Below are 22,567 nucleotides of genomic sequence, written 5' to 3'. Positions count from 1 at the left end.
AGTTGTTCCGAGGTTCTCTGATGAGGCGAGCAAAAGTGATACCATTCTTTCTTCACTCCCCCTCTGACAGTGACTATGGCAGTGACAGATGCCTCCACTCTAGGGTAGGAAGCTCATCTGGACGATCTGAAGATTAGACTTTCTAGTCTCTGGGGGAGCAGGTACTTCATATCAACCTGCTGGAACTGCAGTTTATTTGGCTGGTGCTCAAGGCCTTCCTCTCCTCCATCGTGGGCTGGTCCATTCAGATCTTGATGGACAACAGAAATGCAATGTGACATACAAACAAGCAAGAGGGAGTAGGGCCTTGCCTTCTTTGTCGGGAAGTGTTGATACTGTGGTCTTGGGAGCACTGCCAAGGGATCTTGCTCACGACCAATCAACTAGCAGGGTCTCTGAATGTCAGGACTGACACCCATGTTGTCTTCTACAGGAGGTAGTCCAGGACGTCTGTGCCCAGTGGGGAACTCCTCAGGTGGACATTTTTTGCAGGACGTATTTCAAATGTGGTAGAACTTCAACTACATTATGTGTTTAACCCCCAAATACCTTTGATTCCGCGAGTTCTCAGGAAGATTCCCGAAGACCTGGCCATAGTCCTTCTCATTGCCCTGGATTGGCCAAGAAAGGTGTGGTATGAGGACCGTCCGAGCTTCTCCATTTGTCCCCCACTTTGCCTTCCACTCAGGCCATACCTTCTCTCCCAGTTAGGAAGACTGATCCTGCACCCCACTCTCTGAGACCTACATCTCCATGCGTGGAGATTGAGGGGAAACAACTCAGCTACCACTGAAGGTGGCTAACATCTGTCTGCAGGCCGCTTCTCCACTAAGTCAGCTTATTCCGGCAGATGGGGCAACTTTGTTGCATGGTGTGCAGACAATGATGTCAATCCCCTGCTGAACAAATTATCTCAGGTGCTGCATTTTGAGCCTTACTTTGCTAAGAAGGGATGTGCTATTGGCACTGGGAAGAGTTAGTTAGCTACTTCTCTACTTTCCTCTGTCTGCTAAATCAGCCATCCCTGTTTAGGTCCCCTATTGTCATTTGTTTTTTTTAGGGCATGACCATTTTATTTTCCTCTTACTCCATTCATGGTTCCTCAATGGAACTTAATTCTGCTAATTTTTTGATGAGGACTCTGTTTGATCCCCTTTACAGTTGTAGTCTTCGTATTTTGATTACAAAACTGTGATTTTGGTTGCTATCACTTCAGCTAGAAGAGTCAGTGAATCACAGGCCCTTAGCTGTCTTTCTATTGGATCCTCCATCTATCTGCAGATTCCTCACAGACCTGCGGACCTTACCCGTTTAATGGATGCGCTATAAGGAAAGTTAATAAATTCCCATCTTGCATTTTTTGGGTACAGCAAATTCTTCATCAATTTCAATCTGCCCTCTTGCTTCAAAGGCTTCAGAAAAATAGTGGCTAACTGAAATCAGTGCACTGGAGAGGGCTCCTTATCGCCTTGGAGACATTACCCGGTGTGACTTCTGACCGATGGAGGGGAAAAAACCAAGGTGGAATGGGGGCAGTGCTGGCCCTCCCGTCACTGCACACAGACAAATGTGGGGGTTGAGCACCCAATACCATTCCACACACGGTGGTGGACATCTTACTTTACATTAAAAAAAACAGAACATCACTGAAAAAAATAAGGTTAAAGTTAGGCATGGTTAGAGATTGCAATATCTTGTTTTACTTTAAAAAATAAATGTAGAACTTCACTGAAGTTTGACTGGACATTATAGTTAGGTAAAACTGTCAGTTAAACATACCTTGTTAAACCAAAAAAAACACTGGAATTCGCCAGTTATCTCAAGTTACTATAACACGTGCCTTCCAAGGATTAGACTAGCAAGTGGTGCAAGCACCAAGAATGCAAGCAAATACATTATTCATATGTCTTACATCACCCCACTTTTTAGGTTGATCGTAATCCTTCCTGGTCATTTTAGTATCTTGCTTATTGAAAAACACTTTACATGCAAAGCACAGAAACTCTCTTCTTTTTAATTTGCAGATACCTCAGTCCGTGTGTAATGAAAAGTGCCCCTTGGGATACAGAGAAGTTGCACTGGAAGGAAAACCGATCTGTTGCTTTGATTGCATCCTGTGCCCTGAAGGGGAGATTACAAACATATCTGGTGAGAAGTGATTATTGCCATTTATTGGCAACTGGAAGAACATAGAAAGTATAGCATTTCATGTCCACCTTCCTCAACTGTTTTGCAATGTCACCCTACCCTCCAGAATCTTTTAGCCCTCCAACCCGTTTATCCTAGCTTAAATTGGACCCCCCGCCTCTAAATGAGTCTCATCATCTGTGATATCTCCTTCGCAATTTGTATGGCCCTCTAGAGTCTCTATCAGCTCACTTTCACCTTCACAGTGAACTCCTCTCTTGAGCAACTCTCCATTGCTTTGAGGCTATGATCTTCCTGTCTCAATTATATATATATATATTATATCAGGTGACCCAGATGCTACCTTAATGGCTAATATCTCCTTGCGTTGGCCATCATCTTGGAGGCACTGGTTATCAGTAGCAGATTGCGCATGACATTATTCCAAAAAATAGAGAGCAACCTGTGGTGATATAAAGCCCCTTGAGGAAATAAGATCTGGAATTGGTCATAGAGCCAAGCACCACCTTGTGCATAGCATTCCCCTTTTAGTTTCATTGGTACTTGACTGACTGATGCTGAGGTATTGAGTCACTGACAAACCTAACATGGTTCAACTGTTGAAAATTCCTTTGTTGCGGTTTAATCAGTCAGACTGTGTCAGAGATGCTATGTGACAATATTTCTAAGGTGGAAGTGAGACACCTCATCGGAAATGACCATACCTGTCCTGGGGTGCATGTCCTTAATAGAGTAGGATACTAGAAACAATGGGAATATTGAGGGCATCAATGACTGATTGAAATCCCCAGGTGAGCTCTAAAAATAGATTCCAAACTTTTTGAGGGAAACAGGTTACAGGCAATTGGAAATTAAAAGGGATATTGCGTCGAACTTACCAGTATTTTCAGCACAAAGTGTGCAAAGGTACAGTGAATCCAATGTTCAAGATAGTAAACCTAGCATAAACGTAAAAAACATTTGGCCCAATTCACAAAGTTAAAATGAGACGAAAGTCTATCTTTACAACTTTCGGCATTCACAAAGGGCATTTACTATTTGTAAATGCCCTTTGGGAATACCGAAAGCCGTAAATTTCAACTTCTGGTAGTCACAAAGGGCATTTACGAGTAGTAAAGTCATAAAGTTAGCCTTTCGTCTCAGTTTCCTTATGTGACTCGGGCCTAACATTGATATAAATAAAGCTTGAGGTATATAGTCTTCAAGTTATTGTATATGTATGTATGTATATATATTTATATATATTTATCCATGCTCCAAAGGTTGCCCTAGCTTTGAGCAGCACGCCACACAGAGCAAAGGTGAAACCTTTTAATTAGAGGTGCCCTTCCTTAATCCTGCCTCTGTGTTTCACAAAAACTGCAGGGTGGATACCAAGCCGAGTGGCCCCCACGGGGTGGTGCCCGCTCAACGGCGTGGCTGCCGCCTTAAATATCCATGCTCCAAAGGTTGGCCTAGCTTTGAGCAGCACGCCACACAAAACAAAGGTGAAACCTTTTAATCAGAGGTATGGAAAAGCATCACGGCTGCCAGTAGGGCAACCTTTGGAGCATGGATATTTAAGGCGGCAGCCACGCCGTCGAGCGGGCACCACCCCGTGGGGGGCCACTCGGCTTGGGATCCACCATGCCGTTTTTGTGGAACACAGAAGCAGGATTGAGGAAGGGCACTGTCTGCTGGGGCTCATCTGTGAGCTTTTAAAATTACTTGAATACAGCTTAGTGTGCAGCAATATATGCCAGAAATGTCTGTGGACTTCAATTCCCATAATGCCCCATATAAAGGAGGAGCCTATGTTGGCTGTGGTATCGCATTTTAAGACATGAGTGATGTCACTGAACATGTCATGAGTGATGTAATATGTGACGTCATCAGCAGTGAATTGCGGGCGCGCGAGTTATAGTTAGCTGAACTAACTATAACGGGGGAATTTCAATGGTTTTGTATCAGTGAAATGTCCAGCTAACTATAACATGTGTGAAACCTATGGTTTTTTTGGTGAATTTCTAAAGTTTGTTAAATGCTAATTACTAACTATAACGAGGCTGAAACCTTTGGTTTTTTTCAATGAATTTGTAAGGTTTTTTAAATGCTATTTCCTAACTATAACGTGGCTGAAACCTATGGTTTTTTCAGTGAATTTCAAAGGTTTTTTAAATGATAATTTTTCAATGTATTAATTATTATAATTCTTTCTTTTTATACTAATTTCTTACATTTTTATTATACATATTTATATTTATTTTATTTTATAAATTATATTTCATATTCCTAATGTAAAATAATAGCAAAACAAAATTCTTTTTTTTTTACATTAATTCATTTTTTTTCAATATATTAAAATTTAATTCTAAATAATTTCTTTTTTTTGGGGGGGTAAACGCACCGTACGCATATGGTAAGTCGCACGATACGTTGTATTGTAAATCGTCCTCTGCGCGTATCAGCGCATACATTATGCATACGCTTTGACATTGCGCGTCGCATCAACGCTTTCTTGTGATGCCATGTACGGCGCTCCGTACGCGTACGCCGCAAAAGTTTCTTATTGTTCAAAAACATATATTTATGTATTTAATGTACATATTGAGGGAAGACATTATGTAGGATAATAATGAAACAAGTTTTTTTTACTTTTAATAAGCGTATATTACTTTTAAAAGCAATTACGCAAATTACGGCGGTAAGTCGTACGTACTCGCACCGTAAGAGCACCGTAAGCGCCCCGTAATAGTACGCAAAGCCATGTGACTTTAAAAGAAGATATTTGATTGGTTCATAATACTTCCTATTCCAACTGTTGAAAGACCCCTCCCATTTTAATCATTCTTCTTTGACTTTCTCAGGAGAAGGATATCTTCTGTGGAGCTACAGTCAGAAAGAACCTGCACCATGTCTCAATTCTTAGACTCATCTTCAGAGCACTCCTCAGAGGAAGGGTTTGTTCCTGAGCAGCCTAAACCTAAATGAAAAGAGGCTGTTATTTGGAAATTGTGTAGCTTCCCTGAAGGTGAAACAAAATTGATTGCACCTAAGGTCACATGTAAAATATGTGACAGTACTTCGTCCAGGCATGACCCCAGCAAGAAATATTCTTTTGGGACTGCGAGCATGGTGCGCCATGTAAAGAACTTACATCCCAACAATTGGGCTAGAGCAGTAACCCGAAGATTGGAGGAGGAACAGGGCTCTGCTGTTCCAAGCACATCAAGTGCACCACCACCACCACTACCGAGCACTATGATTCCCAGCATCCAACCTGAATTTGGAGACCTTACAATTCGTTGTAAGATTTGCAACAAACTCATAGCCTATGGAGAAGAATCCATCGAACTGACTCTTCAGAAGAAGAGGAGCCACAACTGCTCTCGCTAATGATTTTTTTTTAACTTTTTTGTTCCTGGTCCACAGTTTTTTGTTTGAAAAAGTTCTATTTTTCTGGTGTAAAAAAAAAACAAAAAACTTGTTCAAAGATACAAAAAAAATATAAAACAACAAAGACAAAAAAAACAGTTCTTTTCAGAACTACCTCCACTGGTCAAAATAAGAACTATATTTCTATGTTAGTGTGTAAAAGTTTGTCAGAATGAATGTGTAGTTCATAAATGAATGAATGAATACATTAGTAGTGTATGGTGAATGTGAAAGTGCAGAACTATAAGGATGTGCTACAGCATAAATCTATAAGGTGTTTACCTATAGTACACTGTAGTACCTCCGAAGCACTTGAATGTAACATATGCATATAAATATGTTACAAGTCTATGCTTCAATTTGTACTGCTGGTGAAACTGCCTGAGTGAATTTGTATGTGTTAGGGGCGGATTTACAACCCCCTTGTGCCTCTTTTACACAGCCATTCCATCACTTTTGTGACACAGCGGTGGTACAAAAGATGTGCCATGGTGTGTAGTATTTACAATGAGATGCATATGGAAGGTGCATCACATCGTAAAGCCCTGCACCAGAAGGAGGTTTTCCTGCACAGGGGGAGGGTGTTCTGATGCAGGAACACCTCCTAAAAGAGACTAAGTGAAATCTATAAGATTTAATTCAGTCACTTTTGGGCTTATGCTGCATCAAAACCCTGCACCTGCTTAAAGCAGGTGTAAGGATTGACACAGCATTATGAGCATAGGGCAAAAGAGCATTGCTGGAGCTACATTGTGCTTCCTACGCAAGTCAAGCATTGTGCCATCTTCACAGCACAGATACATCACATATCTGTGCCTTTTTTGCCCCATAGTGCACCACATTGTAATTACAGTGCATCCAAGGTGGTGATGTCACAGTGCTCAATAACTGGCATATCTCTGAGGATGTACCACTTATTGCACATCTACTGATTAGTGTTTTAATGTAGTGAATGCCTTACTACACAATGCTCAATGAGTCACTATAAAAGTATACTAAGATTGACAGAGTGTTTGGTGGAAGTGTAAGGATAGAGACTGTGGAATTCAACATATAAAAGGCAAATTTGCAGGTGCATAGAACAGTGTGTGCATAGTCTATAGGGGTTTGAAGTACTCCTTGCCCTAAGGCCCACTTTGCACTATGAATACTTGGCTACTGACATAGCACCTCATTTATGAGATTTTGCCGTAGGGAAGCACAGCAGGCCTTCCAGCTGCACTTCCCTACGTCAGATGAAAAAGAGAGGAATGTGCCGTATCTATATGATACGGCACATTCCTTTCCTTTTCCCCTGCACGGGCACACAATGGTGTGCCTGTGCCAACGCAAGCACCTTTGCACAATAGTGCAAGGGTGCCTGTGCTGCGGGGATGATTATTTTTGTTCAGCAAGGGAAACCTTTCTGTACAAAATTAATCACAAGAGACTTTTCCTTTTTCTATAGAAAAAGGAGAAACGAATAGAAATAAAACGAATTTTCCTTGTTGTGCCTTCCTTACGCCTCCCCTGGGAAGCGTAAGCTTTTGCCACTGCCTCAGATTTACAATTTCTCGTAAATCTGGGGCAGTGTCAAAAAGCTATAGGTGTTGCTGGGAACGCTCCCAGCAACACCCATTGCATGCCCCTTTAACCCAGAACACTATGTTAAAGGGGATGATATTTATCATGCAGCAGTACGCCCAAAAAATTGGCTTATTTGTGCCTGATAAATATCACGTAGACAGATGTGCCACTGAACATCACAAAAAGTGACGTACCGATGGCACTAGTGGCCTCATGAAACAGTAGAATGAGAGTGATTGCTGAAAGTCTAATGATACGGACTGGGGAATTCAATTTATAAAGGACTAGTTTGTAGGTACATAGAAGACTGCATGCATAGTCTATACAGGTTTAAAGCAGTCCATGGCCTAAGGCAGAGCTTTCCAAACTGTGTGTCCCGACACAGTACTGTGTCGCCTACAAATGGTGGGTGTGTCGCAGGCACTTAGCACATAACTGCTGCTAATTAAGAGGCATTCCTTGACGCTCTGCTCTATGGTCTTTTAAACACCTGTGAAGTGCAGCAGTGCTGACAGCTCTCATCTCCAGGCTAGAGGAAGGAAAATGCCGCCTGCCTATCAGCTACAAAAAAAGCACACTAAAGGCTTTCATTGTTAATCGGGGCTCTAGAATTCCTTTTGTGGAAATTCCTTCGGTGTCTTGAACTTGCAGAACAAAGCCTTAACCTTGGCCTCTGCTGCCTGTGCACAGCCAAGCCAGGGAAGCCTCTTGCAGAGAAGCTGGATGGACAGTATGCATGCCGAGTTATACATGTGTGTGCATGCATTCATAGTTTATCTTCACTTTTGGTGCACACCAGGGCTATTCTGCATAGAACCATCAGAGAGACGTTCCATGGCTGCTCTCTGAAAATTCAAGGCACGTTCTCTCTGCTTGCTCTCTCATTTATTGATGGTAGAATGTTCATGATGTGTTGTGAGCTAAAACTGTGAACAATTTAGCAAGAGTAAACCCTATTGAAGAAGTGGTCTGTGTGTGGATCAAGGCTTGGCTTTTCTTGTGTTAGTGGTGTCTACACGGCAGACATCTGCTCCTGCAAAGGGCTCTAGTAAACCCCTTTCATGGTCGAAACCAGTATGGAACTCGACTTCAGTTGGGTGTAAGGGAGGGTTTCTTGCTGGGGGATAATTGCAAAACGTGCTGGCTTCCCCCTCTACGGCCTTGTAGCGACAGAGAGAGAGGGAGACAGAGAGAGTGAGTGAGACAGACAGATGGAGAGAGAGGAAGAGAGAGGAAGAGAGCAAGCGAGAGGAAGGTAAACGGAGAGAGAGAGGAAGGGAGACAGAAAGAGACAGAGAGACAGGGAGGGAGAGAGAGACAGATAGAGGGATGGAGACAGAGATAGAGACAGAGACAGACAGATAGAGGCAGAGACAGGGACAGGGGCAGTGAGATAGAGGCAGAGACATACAGAGACAGAGAGGGAGACAGAGGGAGGAAGACAGGGACAGACAGAGACGGAGATAGAGGGAGAAAGACAGAGGGAGGGAGACAGAGGGAGCGAGTCTGCGATAGACAGAGGGAGGGAGGAGGGCGACAGTGGGATGGACACAGACAGAGGGAGACCATTTTCCCACTTGTATTTCAAAATGTTCTTCCAGAGGGAGAACCCCCCCCCCCCAACCCACTTCGGTAGTTCTGGCTCGCTCGCTACACTATCTTACTATGTCACAAAATTATGCCTCTCCAAAAAGTGTGTCACCAACATGAACAGTTTAGAAAGCTGTGCCCTAAGGCCTACTTTCCTCCATGAATATTTGCATACTGACTGGATAATTACAGCTCTCCAAGGAGAGTGCCTGACTGAATTTAAAATAGGTTAATTTTTAGCACAGTGCATAGATAAGAACATTCTGCTGAATAGCTCAGTACAATACGGAATCAACAATCAACAAGACTTTGGTGGAAGTCAAACGATATAGACCTGGAAATAAAAGCTATAAAACACAACAATTTTGCTGGTGCGATGAAGAGTACATACATAATCTATAGAGGTTCGAAGCAGTCCATGTCCTAAGGCCCACTTTGCACCATGAGTACTTGAATACTACCTGAATGATTACAATTCTGCAAGAAGAGTCTCTCAAACCATTTTTAGTTTTAAATCATAAATGTATTCCTGTAACATTTCATAATTTAATAGAGCTTCCAACATGATTTCATCTGAAATTTCATTTTCTTCATTATAAATTTCAAAAGTCATTTCATGTAACTCGATGTCCTTTAATGCTTCAATAAAATCCTCATAGAAGAAATCGCAGCTTATATCTGCAGCAATATTCCCATCTTCATTTTCACAATCAATAAAAGGTACATTTAAATCCTCTATGAAAGTGTTAGAAATTTCAGCACTTTCTTCTACATAGTTCTGCTCTTCTTCCATAGTGATTTTTTTAAAGGTTGTTGTTCCTTGTAGAAAAACATAAACACTTTATTTTATCGTCTTTCCTATACCTTAGTACAAAACTAGCTTTATCAACTATTTTTCCCTTTAAAAAATATTTTGCAAATACCATTCTCAACTACTTTAAGACCATATTAATAAAATTGCTTATATGAATTTTTAGTTATAAATGTTCTTACATTTTCAAACCAGTCACTCCTTATCAGTATAGGAAAAAACTAAGGCTATTATAATAGAATGCAGTACTAAAAAAAATACATTATATCTATTCACTTTACCAGTTCCAAAGTAGTAGATGTGTTGTAGTAAAATACAAAGAATACAGGTACACTCAGTATATATTTTTCTTATTTTCTTCAAATATGTTTAAAAGATACAAACCATCTTTACATACGTATGTAGTTCATCTACGTTCTCTTACTCCATCTCTGTAGCAGTACATCTCATTTTTAACAGTTACTTATACTTACCGTCAAAATAATAAATAAAAAATAATAATTAATATAAAATTAGCATCTGTAGAAGACAAAAAAAAATACAGTTACAATTCATCTTTTACAACACAAAATAATTTGTAAAGCATTTCATTTGCCTTTTTTGCTGTTCTCAGAATATATTGAATTTCACTAGAAACAGTGAGTTCAATAGTACTCATCACATAACAAGCGGGCAAAAAAAAGACAATCAAGAAGATTATCTTAAAAAACAAAACAATCTCAATAACAATCTTAACAAAACAAATAAAACATGTTAAATATTTTTTTTCTAAGACCAATTTCTTACGTAACTATGAGGTATGTCAAACAATCTTAAAACAACAAAACACTGTCAATAATGTTCTTCTATGATAAATAATGTTACTTAAAAATATATGCTTACAAAATTTACAACAAAAAGTCCTTAATGGTTTCACATACTTTCCCCATGGCCAAATAGTATGTGTGAAATTCTTAGTTTAAAAGTTGTTCAATAGTAACTCTGAGCATCTGTCTCTCAGCTTTCTGATCCAAAACCACAGACATCATTTGCGCATCCCCCAGTGCTCATCCCTCAGCCCGATGCTATTCAACATCTCCATGGCCACCCTCACACAAGTGACCCGCCATCACAACCTCAACATCATCACCTACACCGACAACACCAAGGTCATCCTCTTCCTCACCAAGGAGCCACATACCACAAAAAACAACGTCCACAATGAAATTAAGGATGTCACCAACTGGATAAGGAGCATTTCTCTAAACCTGAACTCGCACAACATGAGGGTACTCATCCTCAGACCCACTCCCTCAGCTTCAAATGACTCCTGCTGGCCAACTACACTGTAAACAGTACCAACACCTACTGACCATGTACACAACCTACGATTCATCCTCAACTCCTCCCTCTACATGTGTAAACAAGTCTACAGCATTTCCTCATACTTCTATAACACCCTCCACATGCTCCACAACATTTACGAGTAGATCCTAATCAAAAGAAGAAGAACAGTAACACAGGCCCTCATTAGCAGCAGACTACACTATGGCAACACACTCTACAGAAAAATTCCAGCCGAACACCTACAACAACTACAACAAATCCAAACACCTCCACCTGACTGATCTTCAATGTCCCCTGCTGCAGCTACATCACTCATGACCTGATACTCCTACACTGCCTCAACATCAACAAGAGAATCACCTTCAAGCTCCTCACCATCACTTACAAAATACTCTACAACACCAAACTGATCTACCTTACCAACAGTAATCCTGAAAGGCCAAATTTTGTTCTTAAAATTTTGGCTTTAAAAATATTAGGTAAGAATTTGGTAACTCTTTAGGCAAACGTTGCTTAACAACTAATTGACTATCATTACAATGTATCCAACCTTTTAGACATTTTAAATAAACAGTGTAATGTCCAGATGTTGTAGAAGGTCCATCATGAAAAACAATTGCAACAGCTACAAAAGTTCTTCCTGATATTGATACTTGAGTAGCTACAACATTATTTATTAAAGTTTCCAATTTTCTTCCATCAGCTCTACAACGCTGCAGCATTAAAATTACATACTGTCTATATCTTTGTATAAGTAATGTTGATGACATTTCTGATTTACATTGACTACACTCCATGTTTTGACTTGCTCCTCTAACTAGATTGTTAAAAGACACTGATTCACAGTCTGGTAAGGTCAAATATATGAATCTTTTAGTGTCTATGTTAGTGGTACAAGTAAACAAACAATTTTCACAGTCATGTCGCCATTTATAAGAAAGGTCAAAAATATGTTTAATATCTATACCTTCATCTTTTTTTTTTTTTTAGAGTTTTATATAGCGCGAACTAGACCCGAACTGAATCAGGTATCAGAGCGCTTTACATAGCACCAGTTACGTTACATGAGGACACACATTCATTTTTAGGCACAGGGAGATTAAGTGATTTGCCCAGAATCACAGGAGGTTTTTGGCGCCGTTACCGAGACTCGAACCCAGGTCCCCAGGTCCGAGGTCGAGCGCCGTAGCCGTCAGGCCAACTCCTCTCCCAAATCTCCATCTTCAAATACACAAAGCATAAACATTAAAAATGCCTGACAATCTTGCTGAATATTCTGCGTAAATTGATTAGACCCAGAACATATGTCCAAAACATGTTGAATATCAGAAACACTTTGCATTTTACTTTTATCACTACTACATTTCTCATAAACAGAAGACAACAATGAACAGAATCTTTCGTCCCGATTTTCAACAATTTGCTGTTGCAAACTTTCAAGAAAAAAAACAACATTTACAACTACATTAGCATAGCAGTTGACACCACAACTATTTTCAAACCGATAACCAACATTCTCTTCAACACTGCCCTTTTTCTTTTCACTTGACGGCGCAACTTCATCTTGTTTTATCCTTTCTCTACAGTTTCACTAAAGATATTCTCAAATCTTCTTTTTCTACCTCCCATACGCTTTTCAAATACTGGATATTGACCTAAATAGGGTGCATATTTGTTTCTTAACTTATTATACTCTTTCACACAATTTGCATCTGCACTAACCTTTGTCTCATCAAAGTCAATCAAGTACAATGCAGATAAAGTTCTCACTCAAGACAAAGCATCATATGCCATACCCTCTTTAAAAACAGTACTTCCAATATTCACTAAAGCATTATCTACACTTAAACCTTGAGATTTATGAATAGTCACCGCATATGCCAAACAAACAGGAAACTGTTTTCTGCGTACATACAAATCTTTTACAAGCAAAAACCGAGTTGAACAACGACTAAATTGTTGTACTTCAGCAATTTCATCAAATTTGATTTTCAAAAATTCAATCCCATCTCTATTTACATAATTAACAAATTCAACAATTTTACCCATTGCTCCATTTACTAAACCTTTTGCCACATGCAAATTATGACGTAAAATGATCCTACAGTTTACACATACATACAAATTATTTTCTAATCCAGCAGTTTTACTTATTGATTTCTCTTAAGAATCCAATTTCCTCTTCAACTTTTCAGTCAAAATAATGTTGATTCCCACATGTTCTATTTTATCAATTGCTTCCAATTTTATAATTTCTTCATTTTCCAACTTTAACATTTCTTCATTGAATATAGAACATTCACGCAGTGTTGGCATTAAGCAGATTACAGATTTGTTTTCTGCCATTTTCCTATATACTTCCTGAGGAACAATATTTTCATTTTGAAACAAATTGGGAAGTAATTGTCTCTGTAAAGCTTGTCTGCCATGATCTGTCACTTTTCCAACTCTTATATCTTGAAGAATATTTGCATAATCTGCATCATTTACCTGACGCATATTTGTAATAAGTTCCTTATATTGAAAAAATGACCAAATGTTAACATTTCCAATACTCACCAAAGACTTTCTGGTATCTTCATGTGCCTGTGTTTTAAACACTGGTTGTCCTTTTACAGGAGTAAGTTGTAGTAGATCTCCAAAAACTATGACTTGTTTTCCTCCAAATAATACGTCATACTCTGTTTTAGGAATTTGCTGCATTCTTAAATGCACAAAGGCAAGCATTAAGTTTGATACCATGCTTACCTCATCAATAATCAGAAGTTTCATTTTCCTCAAGACTCTTGAAACTTCACAACAAGCTTCTCCAGATAGGTTGTGGTACTCCAATTTGTTTTCATGCTCTACTGGTAGCATTAATAAACGATGTAAAGTAATTCCTTTAATATTGTGGGCTGCTAATCCAGTTGGAGCATTGACAACACAAGACAAATGCGACTCAGTTGTTTTCTGTAGAAAAGTTGTGATTACTTTAATTAAAAAACTTTTCCCTGTTCCAGCTTGTTCACTCACGTACATTCGGATAGGTTCAAATGATGAGCAAGAGCATTCTTTCTTCTCATGAAGTAATCCATGGTTAATTTGTTCTCTCACTTGCTCATATATTTCTTTCTGCTCAACATTTAGTTGTTCTTCCAAGTTTCGTAAGTTTGTTACATCTTCTTGAGATTGATACATTGCTGTTTCCACTTCTTCCATAGCAGTTGCTACTTCATTTTGAATAATTGGTTCTCCTAATGGATCCTGACTTAATGGAGCAGAAGTTTGACTGTCTTGAGAACTGTCTCTAACAATCTCAGCTGCATTTGTAGCTTCTTGCTCAATTTCGTCATTCAACATTTTTACATAAATAGCAAAAACAGGACATTCTATAGTATCTTTACTTGCATTGAAGGAATCTTCATAGCTCTCGAAATCTCCGAGTAATTCCAATTCTGAACGCCATGGTGTGAAAAGTTGAAAAAGAGCTAAAAAGTAAAATTCCCTTTTGTCAGGTGTTTCGCAACTCAGTTTACGGTGATTAATCAACTGTCCTTTTCTTTGTTTCACCAAACATTCTTCAGAACCAACCACAGCATATATACCATTATTGATGTTTTCTGTAATATTCCGTTAAAAAATGTAGTTTTGCACAACTTTATAGAGACAAACGTTCTCAAGATGATGACTTCTATTTGGATAATATGTATCCAACATATTTGTTTTCACAATATCTGTACTTTCTGGCTGTTTTTCAGCTGAATATTCAATTTCTTGTACAGATTTAGGTACTCGGTTTCGTGTTGCAGCAAGACCTAGACTCACCCAAATGATTCTTCTAGATTTAGAGTATAGGCTTGCAGATGATAAGTGATCTGAGCATTCATATGCTCCAATTTCTCGATGAGATAACATCTTCCAACTGTAAGTATATAATTTCTTACTTAGACTCTTCTCGTGGGAAATCTCTTCCCACATTTCCTTTAATTCCGTCTTTTCTGATTTTGTTATGTACGATGTTACATATCGAGCAACAGCAATGGAATTGTCTGCAACATATTGAATATCCATATTAACATTCCACATGGACAAAATGACTGGGTTATAGTCATTTATGTATTTTGAGTCTTCATTCCTTCTTAAGTTGTAGGTATTTTTTGGAGACTTTCTTGTGATAGTATTTCGCAAAGATGACATGAAACTGTTCACTCTTCCTTTTGAAATTACAGGTCGTGGAAATGCAAAACGGCATTTGGTGTAGAATTTGTCCTTAGATTTGTACTTTCGACGACAGTATTTCCCACAACGATGGCTTTGGAATCGTAAAACTTGTTGTCTTAAGTCCTTATCTTGTGTACTTTTGGGTATATCACATGTAGCATATTCTTCAATAAAAGACAACACAGTATCATCTGAGTCTGTTCCAAATTTGGGAGCATCTTTGATCCATAATAGCATATGTATGTGAGGAGCACCTCTTGCTTGATACTCTTTTCTCCCAAAAAAGTCCAGAACCTCTCCAAGAGGAGGATTTTTTGTATTGATTATAAAAGACATCATAGTTTCAAATCAATGATTGAAATATCTGCATACATTAACTGGATCCAAAGAGCACAATTCTCCAGGTGTCTTGTATTCAATATTTAGTATATTTGGATTTGCCTCTCGAAGAAATTGAAGTAAATCATCCCAAGCATATTCAGCACAGCTTAGAGTAAGGAACCATGTAGGAGTTCCTAAGTTCCTTAGCATACATTTAAGTTCTCCATGACGATGGTACTATTACTCATTAGTACCACGCTGACATGCCATGAGATTAAATAGCTGAGATTCTAAAACATTATCTTTCTAGTGTACTTTATCCATAAATTCCTTTGCCGAAACATTTTGGAGATGTACACCTGTTTTTAATATATGATTTACAGCATAAGAAAGTCCAGACAAATCACTCTCAAACAAAAGATGAAACAAATACGGAATACATTGTCGAAATCTTGGATCTTCGGCATACAATCTTGATGTCCAGTATTCAGATGCAGGAATTTGCACAGGTCGGTCATCATATCATCCTCCTTTTCCTGTAGGAAACAACTGAGGGACGCAACGAGCTTCCAAGCTTCTTTCCCATACACTAATGGGACTTCCCTTTGCTTCTTTCATTTGGAATAACTCAATAGTATTCCCCATCACTTCTTTAGAATGAAGTGGATGAACACTGTAATGTTAATATATTTCTTCAGTTCTGGACACATCCACTTTTTCAATTTGTCCAGATTGCGACTCACTATCTTCTTCTCCAGTTATTTCTTCTTCTCTCACATACACATTTTTATAGTACTGATTGTTTTTTACCAGATACAACGTTGCCTTTTTCACTTTCCTAACATCCACTAATTCTTGCCAGATTTTTTTACTCTTTGTAGGAACGCCATTAGCAAGAATAACTAGAGGTTCATCTTCTACATTTTCTACACCAATTGTTTCAATATTTTTCTTTAAATCTACAGGCAAATATACAACTCTTCCCTTTAATCCTCTCTATAAATCTGAAGGAGGCAATTTCCCTGTCTTAGGCTCCATACGAACAATAGCCTGAAATGGATGTACACATTGAATCAGAATAGACTCATAAGTATTTAAATCCATCAGTTCAGAAGGAATACTTACCAACTCAAGATTATTATGCACAGCTCTAGCAGGCATTTTGTTCTCATATAATTTGTTATAACACTATTTAAAAATACGCTGATCAGTACCCAAATCAAAACAATTCTCTACCAACAAATAAGTTGCAAAATCCTTCCTCTCAATATTATTTTCCATTTCACTTTTTAAATACAAATCAACAGTCCTGGTCTGATTTTTATAATGAGTTCGTCGACAATAGATACAAGAATAAATTGACTGTGGTCGTGGGGTTTCAGCGGGCCGGTAAATCAGGCAAGGAGGCCGTAGGTAATGTGCTATTGTTAAGGGTTTTTATTAGCAGTACAAGAGACACGCAAGGGACGAGTACAGCGGGCTCCAGATGGTTCGGATCCGTCGTCTGGGTCGCCGGGACTCAGTACGTATGCTACAACCAACACCGGGAAGTGAAGGGGCAGAGTAGAACGAGTCGTGAGGGAAGGAGGTATGGGGAAGAGGGGCGAGCAAGAAGGATAGAGAACGTGATTCGGCAAGGGTGTTCGGGACGTGACGGGAAGATGGGCTGTGTACGGTGATAGTGCTTTACAGAATTCACAGTGCTTCTACTACGTGATAGGTGCCTACAAGAGAGCGGACTATATACAACATGTACAATGAGCACCTAGCGAGCTAACGGGGAGGTTTACGTTACTCACGCGGTCCGCCGTAGCTCTCCAGTGAACTACGGCCGCTCTTCAGCTTCCTCCTTAAGGGCTCCACCAATCCTCCGACCACTCGTCTGCTTCAGGTTGCTCCTCTTCTCCGTCTCCAAGGCCAGTCTGAGTATCCTGCCACAATTCTCCGACCACGCCTTCGATGTTCCTTCCGCTTTTCACTTGTTCTGTCGCTTCCTCCAGGGCGGGTCTTCCGGGGTCGAGGCGAAGTGCTTCCTGTTGTTGCTGGTCTTTGATTGGTTCCTGGAATAGAGAGAGAGGCGGGGGACTGTGGATCATAGTTCCCGATCCGGCAATGTTGCGGACCCGAGGGGTTTGGAGGCAAGTGTTCGTGCGTACCACCCCGGAGTGAGGTAGTGGCTCAGGGGGAAAGAAACCTGGGGGGGGGGACGCCGGGACCCCGTCACATCCCCTTCCCCTAGCTGTCCTTCTTGTACGGGTCGGTGAGGGCGAGGTGGGGTACCGGGATAGGAAATCAGCATTGCCTTGTTCGGATCCTTTTCGATGCTGAGTACGGAAGTGAAAGGGCTGGAGAGACAGGAACCAGCGGAGGACCCGGTCGTTGTGTCCTTTGTTCCGGGCCATCCACTCCAAGGGGGCATGGTCGGTATAAATGATGAAGTCACGACCCTCCAGGTAGTATCTCAGGGTTTCGATAACCCACTTGATGGCGAGGGCCTCTTTCTCGACCACAGCATAGTTTAGTTCTCTGGGGAATAGCTTTCGGCTGAGATATAGGATAGGTTTCTCATTTCCTTGTTCGTCTTCTTGCGACAGTACTGCCCTTAAACCCTGGTCAGAGGCATCGGTTTGGAGAATGAAGGGCCGGGAATAGTCGGGGCTCACTAGGACAGGACTGGAGGTTAGGGCTCCCTTCAGGTCAGTGAATGCCTGCCATATGAGGGGGTTAGGGCACTTCAAGGCGAGATCTGTGTGTGTAGCCTTTTTGAGAAGATCCGTAAGAGGGGCAGCTCTCTGAGAGAAGTTGGGCACGAACCTCCTATAATAACCTAGGAGTCCGAGGAAAGCTCGGAGATCCTTTTTTGTCCTAGGAAAAGGAAGGGTCTCTATGGCTTCGGTTTTGGATTTCTGGGGTCTGATCATACCTTCGCCCAAAAGGAATCCGAGGTACTGGACGGTTTGTGCAGCCAGGGTGGTTTTGGCGGGGTTAATGGAAAAGCCAAAGGAGCCTAGGGAAGAGACAACGTCATGTAAGTGAACTAGGTGTTCCTCCCAGCTGTCGCTGTAGATGACTATGTCGTCTAGATATGCGCCTGCATACAGTACGTGTGGCCGCAGGACTTGGTTCATTGCACGCTGGAAGGTGGCGGGGGCACCGTGTAGCCCAAAGGGCATGACGATGAATTGGAACAATCCCTCAGGGGTAGAAAAGGCAGTCTTTTTCTTGTCTTGGTCCCGGAGGGGAATCTGCAAGTATCCCTTGCAGAGGTCAAGGGTGGAAATATATTTAGCCTTCCCTATTCGTTCGATCATTTTGTCAACCCTTGGCAAGGGGTATGTGTCGAATCTGGATACCTTGTTTACTTCACGAAAGTCTATACAGAACCTGACAGACCCGTCAGGTTTCGGCACCAGAACTATAGGGGAGTTCCAATCACTGATCGAGGGCTCTATGATCCCCATCTGTAACATGTCCTCGGTTTTTCTTTTTATGACTGCCCTTCAAGCTTCGGGGACACGATAGGGCCGCAACCGAACCACTTTCCCTGGTTCTGTGTCGATTGCGTGTTCGGTGACGGTGGTTCTTCCTGGGTAGGACGAGAAGACCTTCATCACGGGTGACAGGGCTACTTGGAGTGCATGGATTTGTCCCTGGGTCAAAGCGGGATCTAAACAGGGATCAAAGGGAAAGGGAACCGGGAGGCTGTGCCCCGACAGGACAGGACGGGGTCCTTCCCATTTCTTCAGGTGGTTCACGTGATAGATCTGGGCCGTGCCTTTTGTGGGGTCGAGTTCGATCTCATAAGTGACCGGGGTCACGTGTCGTAGGACGGCGTAGGGCCCTTGCCACTGACCCAGGAGTTTATGGTCGGAAGAGGGCATCATTAGGAGGACAAGGTCTCCTACGACAAAAATCCTATTCTTGGTGCCCTTATCATATTGTCTTTTCTGGGTGTCTTGGGCCTTTTCCATGTTTTGTTTGACTATGTCTCGGATCTGTGCCAGATGGGTCTTTAAGTTGTTTACGTACTCGGGTAAAGGGCGTGTGCGGTCCGGTTCAGCTTCCCATGCTTCCTGTGCCATATCCAGCAGGGTACGAGGGGGTCTTCCATACAGCAACTCATATGGGGAGTAACCTGTACTGCTCTGGGGTTTACACCGGATGGCAAAAAGGGCTAGCGGGAGGAGTTCCTCCCACCGTTTGGCTTCCAGTCCTAACAGTTTCTTTAGGGTCTGCTTTAAGGTGGCGTTGTAGCGTTCGACTAAACCATCCGTTTGCGGATGGTATGCTGAGGTCCTGATCTGTTTTATCCCTAGTCTTGAGCAGACTTGCTTCATCAGGGCAGAGACGAATGGTGTGCCCTGGTCAGTGAGAATCTCACGGGGAAAGCCTACTCGGGAAAACAGCGTGATAAGAGCTTTGGCTATGTTCTGTGCTGTGGGCTGGCGCAGCGGAAAGGCTTCAGGGAAGCGCGTGGCATAGTCCACGATGACAAGTGCGTATCGACATCCGCTTCGGGAGGGTAACAGGGGCCCTATTATGTCCATCCCCACCCTACTGAATGGTATGTCGATGAGGGGAAGGGGATGCAGCGGCATCCTAGGGGGTCTGTACCGACTGTTTTTTTGGCAAACAGCACATTCACGGCAGTAGGTTTTAATGTGCTGATAGATCCCAGGCCAATAGAATCTGTCAAGGACCGTTTGACTCGTCTTTTCGTCCCCGAAATGACCCCCTAACAGGTGACTGTGGGCTAAGAAAAGGACTTTGTCCCGGAAGGGGCCAGGAATCAGTAATTGTGGGTTTTGTTGCGGGCCTCCCTTTCTGTATAATAAACCCCTTTTCTTGAAGAAGTAGGGACCTACTTGTGTGGGGTCTTTGTTCTCTAGGGCCCTTCCCCAGGCTTCTTGTAGGAGCGGGTCCTCCAGTTGAGCGCCTCGGAACTCCTGGTCAGTCTGCCAGGGATGCTCATCCACAGCAACGGGATAGGCAGAGGTGTGTATCATCTTCTCCTGTCTTTTCTGTCTCTTGCTTTTGTGGGGTTTCGGTTCTCTAGGGGTTGAGGTCGGGTCCTGAGGGTAGGGGGCCTCTTTCCACCACTGGGCCAGGGAGTCCGTTGTATCCTGGGGATGCGTAGGGAGGCCGGGGTAATCGCTTCCCAGGATGGCTTGTTCGGGCAAAGCTGGGATGAGTCTGACCGTGAGGTTGGTTCCCGGATCGCCGGGATGTTGCACCCAAACCCGAGTGGTGGGGTACCGTTTCGTGTCCCCATGTACGCACTGGATGGCCACTGCTCCCGTTGGGGTCCTCTGGTGGAGAGTCAAGTCCTGAGGACGGAGGACGCTTTGTCGACACCCAGTGTCCGCGAGGGCCAGAACCTCTTGTCCGTCTATGGCCACGGGACAATGAAACGGAGGGGGAACAGCCCCCGGCGTGTGGCAGACGTAGTTTCTTACCAGTCCGATTTCCATCGGTACCTCCTTTTGGGGGCACATGCGGGCTATGTGTCCGAAGTTCCCACAATGGTAGCATTGGGGTCCAGGGTTGGGGGGACGGTATAGGATCGGGGAGGGCAAGAGAGGAGCGGGTTCCTGTCTTCGAGGTTGTGGAGGCCTGGTGAAACGGTTGGTGTTGGGGTTGTGAGTTCTGTGGGTGGCTTCGTCCTTACCACGTTGCAGGTCTTGAGCCCTGCCATACGCGCAAGCAATTTCCAAGGCCGTCTCAAGGTTGAGTCTGGTATGTTGACGTACCCATCTCTGTGTGGCGGGATGAAGGGAGTTCAGGAACTGTTCAAGACAGATTTGTTCTACAATTTCCTCTTTTGTGGAGGCCTCCGGTTTAAGCCACCGGTTGACGAGATCCTTGATTCGAAAGGATAGAGCCCGAGGGTTTTCTTGGGGCCCTTCCTTGGTCTGTCTGAGTTTCATCCTATAAGTGTCGTCATCCACCCCCAGACGCTCAAGGATGCATTTCTTTATGTCTGGGTACGGGGTGTTGCCTTGAATGTTGGCCTGTTGATAAGCGGCCTGCAAGTCCCCCGTAAGAAGGGGTCCCAGGTATTGACCCCATCGTTCTACAGGCCAGTTCGCGGCTTGGGACAACCTCTCAAAATTCGTAAAGAAGTAGTCGGGGTCTTCCCCTGGGACGTATTTTTGCAACACCACGGAAGGGAGAGAGGTCATGGGTCGTGGTTGTCCAAGGACGTCGGTTAGTTTACCCAACGCTTGTTCCTGCACGGTTCCTTGGCCTTTTAATACATCATGCAGTTGGCCTCGGTCGTCTTCAGCTGTTTTTAGGAATTGTTCCATGAGTTTCCCCAGCTGCTCCTGGGATTCGGCCATTCTCTTCATGACGGCCTCCATGCCACCGGCAAATCCCACTTCTGACACCAAATGTGGTCGTGGGGTTTCAGCGGGCCGGTAAATCAGGCATGGAGGCCGTAGGTAATGTGCTATTGTTAAGGGTTTTTATTAGCAGTACAAGAGATACGCAAGGGACGAGTACAGCGGGCTCCAGATGGTTCGGATCCGTCGTCTGGGTCGGCGAGACTCCACTCGGATTGGTCCTCGGCGGGTGCTCTGTCTTCTTCGTTGGGGAGATACCTCGGAGGGCAATAAGAGAGAGAAGGGACCGTTAGTCCGAACCGGGACTCAGTACGTATGCTACAACCAACACCGGGAAGTGAAGGGGCAGAGTAGAACGAGTCGTGAGGGAAGGAGGTACGGGGAAGAGGGGCAAGCAAGAAGGATAGAGAACGTGATTCGGCAAGGGTGTTCGGGACGTGACGGGAAGATGGGCTGTGTACGGTGATAGTGCTTTACAGAATTCACAGTGCTTCTACTACGTGATAGGTGCCTACAAGAGAGCGGACTATATACAACATGTACAATGAGCACCTAGCGAGCTCATGGGGAGGTTTCCGTTACTCACGCGGTCCGCCGTAGCTCTCCACTGAGCTACGGCCGCTCTTCAGCTTCCTCCTTAAGGGCTCCACCAATCCTCCGACCACTCGTCTGCTTCGGGTTGCTCCTCTTCTCCGTCTCCAAGGCCAGTCTGAGTATCCTGCCACAATTCTCCGACCACGCCTTCGATGTTCCTTCCGCTTTTCACTTGTTCTGTCGCTTCCTCCAGGGCGGGTCTTCCGGGGTCGAGGCGAAGTGCTTCCTGTTGTTGCTGGTCTGTGATTGG

This window comes from Lissotriton helveticus, chromosome 1_1, assembly GCF_964261635.1.
Source record: "Lissotriton helveticus chromosome 1_1, aLisHel1.1, whole genome shotgun sequence".
Classification (NCBI taxonomy): Eukaryota; Metazoa; Chordata; class Amphibia; order Caudata; family Salamandridae; genus Lissotriton; species Lissotriton helveticus.
The sequence above is the reverse complement of the archived record's forward strand: the minus strand, read 5'-3'. Positions refer to the sequence as shown.